At 36.7% G+C, this 9,485-nt stretch overlaps 1 long non-coding RNA gene across 4 annotated transcripts; it reads right to left on the bottom strand.

Annotated features, from left to right (window-relative positions):
- Positions 1-6,194: 6,194 nt before the first annotated feature.
- LOC107916609 (uncharacterized) lies at positions 6,195-8,524 on the bottom strand. 4 transcript variants are annotated; one of them, XR_005901217.1, is made up of 5 exons: positions 8,186-8,521; positions 7,779-7,907; positions 7,559-7,639; positions 7,115-7,476; positions 6,246-6,975 (listed from the first exon to the last, which is right to left on the bottom strand). It is a non-coding gene; the product is annotated as an uncharacterized lncRNA (long non-coding RNA). The 4 variants fall into 4 exon arrangements; XR_001689527.2 differs by having other exon boundaries at positions 6,195-6,975; positions 7,779-8,524; XR_001689528.2 differs by lacking the exon at positions 6,246-6,975 and having other exon boundaries at positions 7,042-7,476.
- Between the last annotated feature and the right edge of the window lie 961 nt (positions 8,525-9,485).

Below are 9,485 nucleotides of genomic sequence, written 5' to 3'. Positions count from 1 at the left end.
TATGCGTATAAGGTGTAACACCCAAACTCGGCCCAGACGTTATGGCCAGATCCGACGTGTCATATTGAAGTTTTTAAGAAAACCCATGCCTCTTTCAACGTCCTTCTTAGTGTTTTAAAAGATAGTCTTTGCTAGGTTAATAAAGTGAATGGAAGCTGTGCACCAGGTAGGTATCCAAAACAGAGGAGGTGAGCCTAGAAGGCTTCTTAAGTGCCAAGCTCTTGATTGGATCCAATCCTAGACATGCCCACAACCATTGCCACACTTTGGTGCTAGGTTAGGTTTTGAGAAAAACGAGTTGGAATTCATTTAAGTAGATATTTTTGATAAACCGATTAATTGTATCATTGCGTTATTTTGAAAACAATTATCATTTTGGAAACGCGCCCTAGGTCTAACTAATATTGTTATCAGAAAAATATAGGGTATAAGATAAAATAATCCCAGAAAAATAATTAAAATGGCCTTATTACAACCCAAAACCAAATAATAATATTAATAAGATAAAACTTATAAAGACATAAATCAGCTACTTATTGCAATTAAAAGAAACAGAAACAGTAGTGTGGCCATCTCCGAGTCCCTCGCAGCTCCAAACCATCTAAGCTTAGGGATTACCTGCACAGTTAGAAACGGGGTGAGTTTACGAAAACTCAGTGTGTAATCCCAATAGCAAACAAACAGTAAATAACACGGTATTAGTACAATCTGGGCCAAAGCTCTATTTAGTCTTGACATATACTGGGTCGAAGCCTTTCCATAAATAATATCACTGGGCCGAAGTCTTTTCATAAATCATATCACTGGGCCGAAGCCTTTACTGTAAACGGTATGGCCCTTAGGCCCATTTCAATATCACATGTAATGTCAATGGATGTAGCAAGCCCATTTCAATATCACATGTAATGTCAATGAATGTATGCAAGCCCATTTGGGGAGACTACTCGACCCACCATCCGCTACTCTCCACCCGTACCAACCAAGCTCTCCATGTAGGGAATAACTCAACCCACCCAACCAAACTCTCCACTGGCAGCATAGCTGCTTTATCATATAACTGGAGGCCTAGCCTCTTTTAATAACTGGGGTAAAGCCCTTTCTGATAAACTGGGGCAAAGCCCTTTTCGGTAAACTGGGGCAGAGCCCTTTTAGCACTTCCTCCATCAATATAACCCATATCCCATGCAATATGTCATGTATGCAAAATGTCATGCCCATATTTGAATCAAACAATCACAGTCAAGTCATTCATATCACCAACATATATTCACAATCAAATCCGTCAACCACACAGTCCAAGTCAGTCACTTGCCCACAAGGGCAAAACAGTCATTTTTCATATTATAAGGGTATTTTCGTAATTTTACCAAAAATCAGGGTTTTCCATGATCATTACAATTGTCAATATTTCCGAGTGTTTAAACAATGATCTTTAACCCACTTATCAAGTTCGGGCTTTTGGGCCCAAAACCCCTAATGAGCCCTACGAATGCTGATTTAGCCCACTAAGCCTGCTTAACCCAAATTTTACAACAATACTAACCGTGTTAACATGAAACTTTTCCAAATTCCATTTTCTATCAATTTTACCCAAGTGGGCCCAAAAGCCCATTTGGTTCAATTCCTGCCAATTGAGGCCCAATTTACCATGGTGCACAAAATTGAGTTCTTACCCGTTTCATCTACCCAAACACTGATCTTATCATATTTATCGCATCTATACCCATACGCAACATTACAAGTTCCCGAAATGTCGGTATTTTAGCATTTCAGATTCTCAGCAGATATTAATCTAAGCTACTACGAGGGTTAGTACACACCTGTTATGGGTTGAGTTGAAACGTTTCCATAATCAATCACCTACGATAACCACCACCTGTCACTCAAACTTAACTAATCCAATATCAATATATGTAAATCCTAAGCACATCAGTCATACGGAACATAAGGGCATATTCGTCATTTTACCATACAAGGGTATTACGGTCACTTTACCCTACAAGGGCTTTACGGTCTTTTTACCTATTAGGGGTATTTTAGTCATTTCATCCTACAAGGGTGTTTTGGTAAATCTACAAACCAATGCTATTTCAGTAATTTTGTAAACCAATGGTATTTCTATAATTTTTAGAAAGTCAAGGGTATTTCTGTAATTTTGTAAATTAAGGGTATTTTGGTAATTTTACAAATTGAGGGTATTTCGGTAATTTCACAAACCAATGGTATTTCGGTAATTTTACGAACTAGGGGTATTTTGGTAATTTTACAAACTAGGGGTATTTTGGTAATTTTACAAACTAGGGGTATTTTGGTAATTTTATCTTATAGGGGTATTTCAGTAATTTCATAATCGAGGGCAAAACGACAATTTTTTAAATTAAGGGTAAAATGGTAATTTTGTAAATCGAGGGTAAAACGGTAATTCTATAAATCGAGGGTAAAATGGTAATTCTATAAATCGAGGGTAAAATAGTAATTTTGTAAATCGAGGGTGAAACGGTAATTCTATAAATCGAGGGTAAAATGGTAATTCTACAAATCGAGGGCATTTCAGTAATTTGGTAAACTAAAGTATTCTAAACAGGGATAACAATACGAATGGGCCTAAAGCCTATTCTCGGCCCAAATGGGCCCACACGCTCGTGTGGCCCTTTTAGCCCAAATCTAGCCACAAATATGAGATTCACCTAGCCTAGTCCAATATTTACTACACAATCAAACAACTTATCCAATTGGGCCCGTAGGCTCATTAGGCCGACATGACCCCTTTCGGCCCATCACGACCCGAAGTAGCCATCCTACAGCTAGAGTAGCGAGAAAATACACTACTGATAGGAGACTGGAGTTAATCCACGCTCTGAACACTCTTAGTCGACGCCCAACCCAAACGAGCATGCCATACAGCGAAAGGGATCAGCCAAGAAAAGGTACCTTTACTCTCCTCATGGTTCCCTCTATTTAAAGCCAGCTTCGCAACCACTCTTATGTTAGCTTCCCGATGTGGGATCCCTCCAACATCAGAGTTTAAATTCAACACCAACTCTTGCCGCCCCCTGTTAGCAAAATAAATGTTCCTTGCTTGCTATAGGATTCGAACCCATGCCTCCCCTCAAATGCTCCACACGCTACTTGCCACTAAGCCACAAGGCTTTTTGTGTCATATTTTATCCCCAATTAATTACAAGGTCTAAAGGCCAAAGTCCAGGTTCCCTTAAAAAAACCAAAATAAATTGTAAGAGCCAAGGCTTGAACCCAGGCTCCCATACAACCTTAATGACGCCACAACCACTAGACTACAAGCTTTCTTGTGTCATTTATTTAACACAATAACTTAAAAACCCTCATCCAAGCATTCAGGTTTTTTTTCACTTAATACCAAAATTTTTGCTAAAGCCCAAGTTTGAACCCAAGATTTCTAACACTTCTCAGGGCCATTAACCACCAAAGCAGACATTTAATTGTGTTATTTCATTGCACAATTAAATACCTATATACAACCTCCATACGGACCCGCACTCAAGGCCCAATACTTCTAGGCCCAAATTCGGGGTGTTATATAAGGGCTCAAATTGACATTAGACGTCCACTGAAGAGGAAGAAACAAGTTATGTTTAATGGAATATGTTCATACGTTAGATTCAGGTATGAACGTTTATCTCTGCTCTGCTTCTATTATGGTCGACTGGGGCATAGCGATTCGTTTTGTGAAGAGATGATGCTAATTGGGGTGGAATTTGCTGAGTTAGGTTGGGATCTCTATCTACGGGCTCAATCACAAATAGTTTTGTTGATGAATAGTGTTTGGCTTAGAGAGGAGAATGATAGTCAACGTGAATGAGAGGGGAAAAATTGTTGGGATCAATGAGAAATTATGGGATGATTCAATTAAAGGCAGATGTGGAATGACCATTGATCTAGTTTCAGGTTTCAATCTAGAAGGGGGTTCATCAACTTTAGACCGACAGAATGTTAATTTATCATCAGATTTTTCATATTCAGTTATGGAGCATAATATGGAGGATGGTATTTTTATTGGAGAGGAGGGGAAGAAGAGAGCTAGAGGAGTGATGGAGGAAACATCAGAAAGAGATGTTACTACTGAAGGGAATAGAAGGAGGGTGGATTCCAATCAATTTTTATCGGCGGCTGCCAAGAGGCAAGTCGACTGGTCGCAATGAAAATCTTGAGTTGGAATGTCCGTGGTTTGTGGAGGCCACGGACGATTCGACAACTTCCGCACTTGCTAAGGACGTGTAATCCCCATATTGTCTTCTTTATGGAGACGAAACTTGGTAGTAGGCAGATGGAACGTGTACGTAGAAAATACGATTTTGTGCATGGTCTTGAGGTAGATTCTGAAGGCAGTAGAGGAGATTTATGTTTAGCTTGGCGAACAAAGATGTCAGTTGTTCTTCGATCTTACTCTAAAAGACATTGATGTGGAAGTCGAGGATAATGAAGCGATTGTCAAATGGCGATTCACAGGTTTTTATGGGTCCTCTTATGCACAGGAGAGAAGTAATTCATGGGAGGTTTTGAAAAGCCTAAGTAATGTTGGAGATGGTCATTGGTTCGTTTGTGGGGATTTTAATAAAATAATGTATGGGTCTGAGAAGAAATAATGACTGCCTAGGGATGAAAGAAGGATGGATTTATTTCGGAGAACCTTGGAGGAATGTAAATAGGTAGATATTAGTTATTATGGAAGATGGTTCACTTATGAGAGAGGTAATCTTCCGGAGACAAATATACGAGAACGACAGGATAGAGGGGTGGCAAATAATGAATGGGTATCTTTGTTTCCAGAAGTGAAAGTACAACATTTGATGCACTCATTTTCAGATCACTGTCCCTTATTGATTAATACCAGTAAATAAGAGAGATGTCTGAAGAACATAAATTTTAGATTCGAAGCCTGGTGGCTATTGGAGGAATCTTTTCTTAATGAGGTTGAATGAATTTGGGGGACATCTTCAGGGAACTTGATGGAAAAGCTAGAAAATATTAAAAAGGGTTTGGACGTTTGGGCTAGACAGATACAATTCAATAGGAAGAAGAAGAAACAAGTACTTACGAATAAGTTAGCTAATTTATATGAAGAAGAGAGAGATGATAACAATTTGGCAGAGCTGCTTGACACAAAAATATAGTTAAATTTCGAGATTGAAAAGGATGAACAATACTGGGAACAAAAGGCTCGGCTGAACTGGCTGAAACTTGGTGACAAAAATACAATGTTTTTTCATAGCCAAGCAATACAACGTAAGAAGCGAAACCTTATTCGTAAGCTAGTAAATGAAGATGGGGAGGAGACGGAGGTTCTACATGAAATAGAGGAGGTGGTTTGTTCATATTTTCAGAAGTTTTTTTCGATAGGACATAGAGGATCTTATGAACACTTGCTATCAGGTATTGATCGGTGCATTAATGATGAGGGTCATAAGTTGCTTACCGCTAAATATACAAAAGAGGAAATTCAAATGGCGGTATTTGAGATGGGACCTACAAAAGCTCCAAATGAAGATGGTCTCCCTAGATTGTGTTATCAGAAATGTTGGCACATTATTGGGAGTGAAATAACGGAGTTTTGCTTACAGCTCTTGAATGGTAGCATGGTGGTTAGTTTACTAAATTTTACAAATATTGTGCTTATTCTAAAAATCGCTAACCCGTCCAATTTAATGTATTTTTGTCCAATTAGCGTATGTAATGTGCTATATAAAATTTTGGCAAAGGCTATTGTGAACCGTTTTCGTGTTGTAATTGGCAAATGTATCGATGATGCACAGAGTGCTTTTGTGCCGAGACGTTTAATTTCTGATAACGTGCTGATAGCTTATGAAGTTTTAAACACGTTGAAGTAGAAGAGGATGGGGAAGAAAGGGTTCATAGTGGTGAAACTTGACATGAGCAAAGCGTATGATATAGTGGAATGGGATTTTCTGGAGCAAGTTATGACTCGGGTAGGTTTTGCAACAAGATGGATTGAGGCGATTATGAAGTGTGTTTCCACAGTCTCTTATTCAGTGATTTTGAATGGACAATTAAGAGGAAAGTTCCAGCCAACAAAAGGACTTCGACAGAGAGACCCATTAAGTTATTTCTTATTTCTGTTATGTGGTGAGGGTTTGTCTAGTTTAATGAGACTAGCAACGAGAGAAGGGCATTCGAAATAAGTGAAAGTAAGTAAAACTGGTCCTTTGATTTTGCATCTATTATTTGCAAATAATTGCATTTGATTCAAAGAAGCCACAAGAAGAGGGACGCAAGCATTAAAAAGTATTTTGTAAGAATACAGAAGTTGTTCGGGTCAGTGTCTGAATTTTGATAAATTAACAGTTTTCTTCAGCAAGAACACTTCAGAGGAAGACAAGAATTGGGTAGTTAATTTACTGGGTGTTTGTAGCTCTAACAAGCCAGAGAGGTATATTGGTTTACCAAATATGGTAGGGAGGAGGAAAAAGGATACATTTCAGAATTTGAAAGACCGTATTAAAAAACGAATAGATAACTAGAGTACCAGGTTTCTTTCGCAATGTGGGAAAGAGGTTTTTATTAAAGCAATTTTGGTAGCTTTTCCAACCTATTCGATGGCCTGTTTTTTATTACCTAAGTCACTATGTGAGGAGCTTGAAAGTATTTAAGCAAAGTATTGGTGGCAACAGGGTCAGGGGAAGAGGGAAATTCATTGGTGTATTTGGCAAAACCTTTGTTTTTTAAAAGAAAATGGTGGCTTCTATTTTCGTAATTTAAGTTAATTTAATATTGCATTACTTGCTAAACAAGGTTGGCATTTGATTAGTTATCCTTGTTCATTATTAGCTAGGGTTTTGTAAGTAAAATACTATCCGAGATCAAATTTCTTAGAGGCTCAGTTAGGAACTTTACCTTCACTTACCTGGAAGAGCATTTGGGCAACCAAGAGTCTCCTTGAAAAAGGATTATGCTAGAGAATTGGGCGAGGAAATAAGGTATCTATTTGAGATGATTGTTGGATTTAGGGGATTGATTTATTGGAAAGGCCAAACAATTTAGAAAATATGCGGATAAAGTTAGTTTCAGATCTTATTGACAATACTAATAGGAAATAGAGGGTAGAGTTAATTAGCAATACCTTTCAACTAGAGGTGACTCGATCAATCTTACGGATCCCATTATCAGAATCTGACCACGAAGATTTTCAAGTTTAGAGGGGTGAACCAACTGGTACATGCTCAGTTCGCAGTGCTTACAAACTATTACAAATTGTTAATCTAGATCCTAGTGATTATTTATTACATACCAAATCTTAGGACTTTTTTAGAAAATTATGGAATCTGCAACTACCACTTAAAGTTACAATTACAATCTGGCGCATCTCTTGGAATTATATTCCTACTTTGGGAAATCTCAGATATAGAAGAATAGTGTCCAACGTCAGATGCCCTTGTTGTGGCTATGAAGTGGAGGACTGTTATCATATCTTCAGGAAATACCCTACAAGCATCGAAGTTTGGCAGTTAGTAAATTTATCATGGGTCACAGATATTTTTCAACTTAATTTCTGGGAATGGCTTACCAAGGTTTTCAAAAAGGGTCGGAGGAGCAATGCAGATACTTTTGTTTTGCCTTATGGATGCTCTGGTTTTCAAGGAATCGGCTGTTTCATGAGAAGACAAACACAACAGGTGAAAGCGTCACCCAACAGATTCAGAATCATATGACAGAGTTTGAGGGGATTAGAGCAAAAAAGATTTTAACAAAAGCGGTCAATAAACAAAGTGTGAGGGAAGACATACTGATGGTGAAGATTCAATTTGATGTGGCGTTTGACTACAAAGAGCACAGATCGACGTCAGGGTTGGTAATTTGGGGCATGAGGGACGAGTTTCTGGTTTCGAAGTCAATCATTCATGCCAATATTGCATCTCCGTTCGTAGTAGAGGCACATGCAGGGATGGATGCAGTAAAGTTAGGAATCGAAATGGGTTTTCAGGAAGTTCAGATATTGGGTGACTCAAGAACACTAATTTAAAAATTCCAGTCGACAAAAAGGGATTACTTAGTTATCGGAACAATTATTGAAGACATCCACAGCAAGAAATCATGCTTTCAAAAGATCAAGTTCAAATACTTTCAGAGAACAAAAAATAGGAGAGCTCATAATATCGGAAGTGAATCATTGAAGAAAGGAGAGAATACACACCTAGAGAGCGAAGAACTGATTCGGCACACTGGCGGTGAAGTAGAACAACGGGCAAGGAATCTAGACTAATTGATTAGGAGAAATTTGTTTTTCAAAATAGGATAGCAAAGAAAGCCGGATGGAATGTGTGAGAAAGACGATAAGACAAGTCGTGCAAGACTAATGGTTTGCAGCCATTAAAGTGTGAATACTGGGTAGATTAGGTTTACTTTTCCTAGGCTATTAATTGCTTTGTCGGTTTCCATTTATTTTTCTGATTTATTTGTTTTTTTCAATTTGATTTGCTGGCTTCCAATACAGATGGTAGAAGGCTGGAGCGATCATTGGGCTTGCTTTAGCAAGCCAGAACTATTGCTTTTTTGGTTGTTTTTATTTTAATAATGAATACCTAGTATATCTTTATTCAAAAAAAAGTATATATTATATTATATTATATTATATTATATTATATTATATTATAATAACTAAATAAATAAAAGAAATGAAATAGAAAAGAAACAAACAATAGGAACGAAACAAAAAAAAAGAAAGAAAAAGAGAAAGAAGGAGAATTAGGGTTTTAGGGGTTCAAAGTTCAATTGTTTAGTTAATTTTGTCTATTTTTTGTAATTATTATGTTTTTAGAATCTTAGTATTAAATACTACCCAACCTATGTTGAAATTTTAGAAGTTATTGAATTCTTAAATGTTGTTTATGTTGAATTATTAGAGTATTATGGATTAAATTGATAAATTTTTTAAATTAGAAATGAAAAAGGATTGAATTATAGAATAAATTGTAAATTTTGAGTAATAGGGACTAAATTTTGAAAAATCTAAAAATTTAGGGATTTAAGTGAAATTAGAGAGTTAAATCTGTTTTGAATTCAAAACTGAATGAAAATATAGAATTGATTGTAAAGAAATAAAGTTAGTCTCAGTTTAGGAACTAAATTGGAATTCAAAAAAATGTTGAGTAAAAAGTTGAAATATTCAATGTGAAATTGAATTGTATTGAATTGATGAATTTTAATTGTTTTAATTCCGTAGCTAACATTGTGCCGAAAACCTCGACTAAGAAGGGAAAAGATAAAGTCGACGAGGAATAGCTCAGAAGTTCTGGTTTATATTTTTATAATCCGAATTTAATTTTTAATTGTTATATTTTAATTTAAATGTTTATGGTAAGTAATTAAGGTGAATGCTAGCATTTTGATATTGAATTGAATTTATATGAATATGTGATTAATGTGGAAATTGAATATTGGATATTTGTTGCACTTGAAAAGAGAGTTGAAACCTTATTAACTGTATCAGGCTA

Source organism: Gossypium hirsutum, chromosome A01, assembly GCF_007990345.1.
Source record: "Gossypium hirsutum isolate 1008001.06 chromosome A01, Gossypium_hirsutum_v2.1, whole genome shotgun sequence".
Lineage (NCBI taxonomy): Eukaryota > Viridiplantae > Streptophyta > Magnoliopsida > Malvales > Malvaceae > Gossypium > Gossypium hirsutum.
Note: the sequence above shows the minus strand (reverse complement) of the source record. Positions and strands in the feature narration are given on the sequence as shown.